Source organism: Phoenix dactylifera, chromosome 11 (genome assembly GCF_009389715.1).
Source record: "Phoenix dactylifera cultivar Barhee BC4 chromosome 11, palm_55x_up_171113_PBpolish2nd_filt_p, whole genome shotgun sequence".
Taxonomy (NCBI): domain Eukaryota; kingdom Viridiplantae; phylum Streptophyta; class Magnoliopsida; order Arecales; family Arecaceae; genus Phoenix; species Phoenix dactylifera.
The window spans coordinates 26,318,488-26,326,156 of record NC_052402.1 but is presented as its reverse complement, the minus strand read 5'-3'; positions in this window follow the sequence as shown (position 1 = coordinate 26,326,156).

The window sequence follows — 7,669 nt, the reverse complement described above, 5'->3', positions numbered from 1 at the left end:
AACAAAGAAACAAGTGCCTGCGATGAGCATTAAGCCCACAGTTTGGGAGGAGGATAGGGATTTTTGTGTTTATTTTTTTAAAAAAAATTCTGAACAATATGAAAAAATCATGATGAAATGAAATTTATGCGATCAAAAATGTTGTTCCACATTATAAAAGCTGATATATACCATAACAATTACTTAATTTAACACTATCTTGGTGCCGCCTAATTATATTACAAGACCAGATAATTCTTTTGATCAATAGAAAAATTTACCCTTCCAATTCTGTATTAAATTTATATATTAACAGTGCATCAAATTAGACTCATATAATGTGTAATATTGTGATGTAATATGATAGTATCATCATATTATAGTAAAACTGTTATTGTATACATTAGATATGGTAATATATACAATATTAATATCATATGACTATAATATTATATTTATATTATCAAATTTGATATATAAGAATTGTATTGTTGCATCATATCTTTTGTTAATCATGCTAACATTAATATTATGTGAAGGGTTCCAACTAGTGCAATTGGGAGTTTCAAAACAAGGATCTGGGTTTGAGTCCAGTCCTCACTCATATTTTCACTATGATTTCTCTTGTTCTAGTTCTCAAAACATAATAATATATTGTATGATATTACATATAGTTGTAATATTATATTTATAATACTAATATTCTGCTGTTGATAAACATAACATGTAGTAATGCTATTATATTAAATGAAACATGAGAGGAGATTTAGGTGAGGGCCATTCTAAATTTCAGCAAAATATAATTGGAGATAATCTCCGAATAAGCCCATCCCTGCATACCTAAGGAATATGTTATCTGGAGTTATTTGAACATCTAGCAGGATAGCTTGGTTTAGTTACTCCATGCCTGAAAAACATGAGCTATTTAGCTAGCTTCTTTCTTTCTTTTGTTCTTTCTTTTTGTCGGAAGAAAGAAAAAAAAAGTGTTGTTGAGCATATATTCCAGGCATAAGCTTGGTTATTATGGGGTATATAGACCTTTTTGTTCATAAAGTATACAAATATAATGCATCCAGATTCTAGATGCCCATATCAACTTGCCAATTTGAACACCCTTGACTTGTCTCATTTTTAATTCATACCATGTCATAATACAAAACTATTGCTCAACATGCTACGTGCACCATAAAAGAAAAATGGGATGACATGATGTTTTTTTTAGCTATTGCAGAGAGCAGTGATAAATGTACTACACCAATAGTGCTATTTGAGAGCCTTTTTTTTTTTTTGGTGAAATAGATGAATCATATCATCCTAGAGTATATATAATCAGCGGCATCTACCGCAATTCCATAGAGGTAAGAGAGATGAAGTTCCATATGACACTTCCAAAGTGATGGGCAACGTGAGAAGCAACCTAATCAACCACAATATTAGCCTCCCTATATATGTGAGTTGCTTCAAAAGCCGAAAGAGTTGAAATCATCCTCTGTAGGTCAGCCAATAGAGGGTAAGGCTATCATTCTGTTTATCCAACTGATGACCATCATGGAGTCGTCCTCCAGCAAGATTCGGTTGGTCGCGAAGACTATGATGGCCAAGTTGGATGCCTACATGTATTAAGCAAGATTTGAGAGCTCTACTATCTTGGATGCCTACATGTATTAAGCAAGCTAACATGACCAAGTTGATGTGTTGTGGATGTTACCTGTAAGTTGGATTGGAACTTGGAAATTCGATGACCTTTGCTTCCAAATGCATGGATGACTACCCTTTCTTTTCCTACTAAAAAAGAGAAGAGCGGATCTCCAAATCAAGAGCATGCCCAGTATCACCAAAGTGGCAAAGATATAGCTAGAATCTCATAATATGAGATAGACACATAAAATTTGTAGGCCTAGTTGGGGCTTGCCACGTTGGGTACATGTCTTCTAGCAAGGGGTATTATAAGAACCAAGAAGGGCGGTTGATGCTTCTTCAAGATGTGAAGCCATTGATTGCTAACTTTTTGAATGCAATTAGTGGCTCGATTATTTTTCATGATCAAATATTAGAGTTAAGCACATCACCGACCAGAACATGCTGCTATTGTGATTGCTTAACATTTCAATATGATTTTTTTTTTTTTCAATTTAAGGAGAGGCTTCCACAATGTAATTGCCCTAGTGTAGGAGTCCCTTTAGTACTATTATTTACTAGTTTAATAAATATAAAATTCAAGATTTTCTTTTATTCATATCATCTCCAAGATTTTGGCATAAATTATGTAACATCGCCCTTTTTCTCTATTTACAAATCAACTTAAATAATTTTACCCTAATTTGCATAAAGGCTCCTTTGTTAGCCTTCCATCACCTAAAGTAACCAGGGTCTTTGGTTAAATAAGGGGTTAGAAGTAGGGATGCCCATTATTCAGGTCGGATTAGTTTAGGATTGTTTTTGAAACTGAACTGACTTAAACTAATTTTCTAAAATTGAAACCAAAACTAAATCGACCATCTGCAAAAAGCAATTTAAACCAATATGAGAAATTCAGTTTGATTTGGTTTGGTTTATTGGGCCATTTAGTGGACTAAGTTGATATTAGAAAATAATAAGAATAGAAATTAGAAAGTGGAGAACGAAAGAAAAACGAGGCTCAAAGACACTGTTGAATCCAGTATTGCATCGAACCAAATTTCTATGAATGGTTCCTTGCTAGTAACAAGCCATCCAAGACCGCATTCCATTTGGAATTTGTTTCAAAATGCCACAAACCCTCTATCATCAGTTCATCACAGCCTCTTCTAGCAAAGCAATAGAAAATAAAAGAAAAAGTTAAAGAGAAAGGAAGGGAGCAAGAGGTAGAATATCATGGCTTTTACGCATCTAGAAGAGCAAGAAGAAGAAAGGGAAGAAGAAAGAGAAGAATAGTAGACCATATTGGGTTTCAAAGGAATTTTTTAATTGATGAGACCAAAAGATCTCCCCTTCTCTGCTCCTCTGGCTGACAATCTCTCCATCTCAAGATGGTTATAAATCGGTTGCCTACAGAATAACTGACTTTCTAGAGCTGCCTTCCATATCATTCAGGAAGAGAGAAGACAAGCAAAGTACAAGAGGAGAGATGGTAGTTCATTTTAACAAAGATCTGATTATATGAAATTGAATAACAACAAAAACACAATCAAGTAAATGAAACTCCAAATGCCTGATGAGAGGAGAGGACATTGTTGATGCCATGAGAGGCCAGGGGAGAAAGAAGATGAGGGCGAGTGGGATTAGGGCTCAGTAGAACTGAGATTAAATTAGGCCTTCAATGAGGAGAGGCTTTTGGAGCGAAGAGGATGCTAGTGAGGAGAGGGCATCAGAGAGAGGAAGACACTGGTGAGGCTATGAGGGGATGGGGGGAAGAAAGAGGTGAGGGTGAGTAGAGATTAGGACTCGGTGGAATTTAGATTAGATTAGGGCTTCATTGAGGAGAGACCCTCATAGAGGAGAGGATGCCTGTGAGGAGAGGATAGTGGTAAGGTCATAAGGAGTTGGTGAAGTAAGGAGGTGAGCGTGAGTGGGGACTAGGGTTGGTGGAACTAAAATTAGATTAGGGCTTCATTGAGAAGAGGATGCTAGAGAGGAGAGGACGTTGGTGAGGAGATGGCGCCACTAAGGAGATGACGCCAACATGATCATGAGGGTGAGTGCAAATAGGAATTTAAAGCTTAGTGGATTTAGGGCTTGATAAGGACAGGAGAGAACACTAGTCAAGAGAGGAGAGGACGTCGGTGAGGAGGAAGCCAGAAAAGAGGCAAGGGCGAGTGTCAACTTTTGAGTGATGAGGAAAGAGACAAGGGCTTGGTGGCTTAGGTTTTAAGGCTTGATCGATGGATAAAATAGTGGAGGTGCGGAGGCAAACAAGCTGGACTAGTAAACCAAGAATATATCAATATAAGGGTTTGGATCAGTTCAGATTGAATTGGTCTTTTACAAACTTAAACTAAAACCAAATTAATTTTTTTTGATTCAAGCCTTTCTCAAACTAACAGCAAATTGACTTTAACAAAAACTAATATAAACCAAACCGAAAAAACTAGTTTGGATTGGGTTCACGGTTCAGCCAGTTTTTTGCACACCCTTAGTTAGAAGACAAAACCCTTTCACCTAGTTTGAAATGACTATCTTAACCTTGGTTACTCTTAATTAGGGTCCATAAAGAGTGCTTTTTTTCCACTCGACGACAAAACCCTTTCACCGTCTAAGATTTACTTTCTTTCTTTCTCCTTGCCAACCACACTATTGCTACCAATGTTATTCGCTATCAACTGACTACTCTTTCGCTATTGGAGCAACTTGATTTTCCTTCGATGAGCAACTGCACGCTAATAGTTTTGCTTTTAAGTGATCCTAAAAAATGGAATGGATCTCTCTTTAGTTGTAGGCCTTATCTCGGTAGTGCTCGTTGTGCCTCACCCTTCTCTCCATGAGAAGCTCCATGGTAGTGGTGATGCCGTTACTATGATACTATGAGAACGACGGGTGGTGATCATGTATCAGCTTGCCTAGGCATTGGTTGACCTCTACATGTGGTGTGACTTCTAGATCGTCCATGGCAACATCAAGGCCTCCAGTGCTCTCTTTGACAAAAGATTAGATGCGAAGCTTTGTGAAGACAAGATAAGAAAAAAGAGAGGAAGAGAGGAAGAAGGGAACTCTAGATTCGAAGTCTGGAAGCGAAGAAGTGCTTTGAAATTGAAGAAGTAGAGAAGAAAAAAGAAGACCCATGCCTAATAAAGAACATGATGGTACTTTAGTCATGAAGCATTCAATGGTCCCTATTAATGTCTATAGTAATGTTTTCTTTAGGTCTGCTAATTGAACTTTAACCCATGGGATTTTTTGTAAATTAAACCAATATCACTTGAGTCGATTTGTAAATAGGAATAAAGAGAGGCTTGATATATAATTTTGACAAAATCTTGGGTGTGATATGCAGAATGACCTAAAATATATTATTAGGCTACTCTAGCTTCAAACTAATTTTTTTCTTTTTCTAGAACAATAAATGAATTTATTTTGAGTAAATAAAGAAACAAATAATTTCTAGTCTAACTATCTTAACAAAAAGAAAAAAAAAAGCTCCATCACCCTATGTCATGTGGTGATAGGTGCTTTATATCACAACCCTACCATGTATCACATGAACTTAGTGAATTATGCCAATCTCTTATTTCATATAATATGGAGCCTTTTTTGAGTACCATGATTGTGGCTCAGAGCTTTACTAAAGGGCGGAGCCACGTAACACAGCTTTTGGGGAGGGGAGGGGAGAACTGTAAGACTGGAAATGGATCAAATATAGATTGGATATTAGGGTGTATGTGTATTGTATCCATATTTTGCAATGAATATAGATATAGATACGAATATTAAATGGATACCAAAATCAATATTCATATTTGTTCTAACTAGATACGGATAAGAATCAGATATTAAATATATCCATATTTGCTCTAAAAGATGCAAATATAAGTCAAATATTCATATATCCGTATTTTTTCTATCTTAATATATATATAAGCCTGATATTATTCGAATATAAACTTAATTTTTAACAAAAATGAATGATGAAAAGTAACATTAATTATACAATTATAGAGGATTAGAATGGAATTCATGATGCAGATCGCACACGACACTAAGCAACTAAAGATTTCAAGTATAGTTATTAAACTAGCATAGAGAGTAACATGGTAAGGATCCAGGTCACTAGTTCAACTGAATTTGTATTAAAATATTAAGAATAAAAAATTATTTAAGGCATAAATATAATATAAAAATATTAATTTTTTTTTGCAGCAAGTATTATTATCTTTCAATTATAGCATAAATAAAAATAATTATGAATTATTTATTCTTAGAAAACTTGCAAGAATATATATATATGAATATAGAAATACACATAAGTTATTTTTTTAATATTTTAATTGTAAAGCTCTAAAATATAATAAACAATAAAATAAAGTATGCTCATTTTTCATTTTTATCAAAAAATTAATTTTTTATATATCATAATGTACATCAAATGATTATTTAATGATCTTAATATATGCGAATAAGCAAAATAAACTCTTTATGTATAGAAGAAATACATATTGCAGCCTCGTCGTTGAGGGCTTGCTATATTTAGATCCTGATTCACAAGGTATTTAAAATTGGAATTCATATTTGGATTTGACAAGATTTGTAAATAAATATCTAAATTCGGATCTAGATCTAAACAAGCATAAAAAATCCTATACAAACTCAATCCATTTCGGATATGGAAATGAATGCGATCAGATAAAATCCGGCCTATTTTCAAACTTGGTGTGGCCAACATCAGTCTCCAGCACATCTCAAATAATCGGCTTGAGATCCATGATTAACCAAAAAAATGAAATCTTTTGGTAGAGAAAAATAAATATCTTTATTTTATTTTTAGGAGCCCAAATTTTTTGGATCTCTCCTCTCTATTCTATAAAAACTACCAAATAGAGACCATTCGACGTCATATAAAAACTAATAAAGAAATTTTATTAAAAACAAAAAAAAATCAGATAGAGATCGCAAATCAAATCCTCTTCTAGTTAGAAATCATGCAATACTACTATTCATCCTTACTAATGGCAATAAGTCGAGTAAGAATCGAGTAAGCTATTACTCGTATTTGCCTCGTACTCTCCTCAAGACGAGGTGTGTAGAGTTAGATTGAACTCGATGGACGGACCAGATTAGATAAAATTATAAAAATTATTTTTTAAAACAAATAAAATGAATAAAAAAGAATTTAAAAATAAATTTTAGTACTTTACATAATATCAAATAAAATAAGAATCGAAAATATAGAAGATAGCAAACCAAATTTTTAACAATTATAAAAATATAACAAACAAACATATTATTTTTTAAAAAGTTAAATATTTTTAAAATAAAAAATAAAATAAAAAATAAATAATTAAATATTATGGCATGTAATTTTTTATATGTTTAATTTTTTTCATGAGTAGGGTAGAGAGAGAATTTATGAAAAATTATATATACTTAGATTAGGTTGGAAATGAGCTTTGTATCCATTTTAGATTCGCTGCGGGTTGGGTTGGTTAAAACTGGCTTTACTCAGGTTGATATTTACTCATCCCCCTTCCCACGCCTGACACCTCTAGAGGGCGTTTGGTATGGGGTGATCGTCTCAGAATCAACGGTGATGTGGGTAGAGGTGATAAGATCACCGCGTTTGATTGGACCACGATGATTTTACGTGGTGGTGATGCTAAATCACCTCCACTCCTCAAATCGCTGTCCAATCCGGTGATGGGATACCCGTTCTTGAGGTCGGAAATCCTAGATCACCTTAGGGCAGTGATTCTAGGTTGAAAGTTAAAGATGAAAATACCCTTCAATTTAGCAGAAAAATTGATATATCAATATACCATCAATATATTATATCAATGTTATATATATATAATATTATGTTGATATTATATATTATATTAATAATATATATTATATTATAATATATTGCTAATCATATTATTATCATATTATTATTGAAGGATAATTTTAAATTATAGTAGAAATATATTATTACATTTTATATTTATATAATGAAAATATTTAATATATTACTCCTATTTACCTTATTTTTTAATCCAAATAATTATTAGCATTAAAAAAT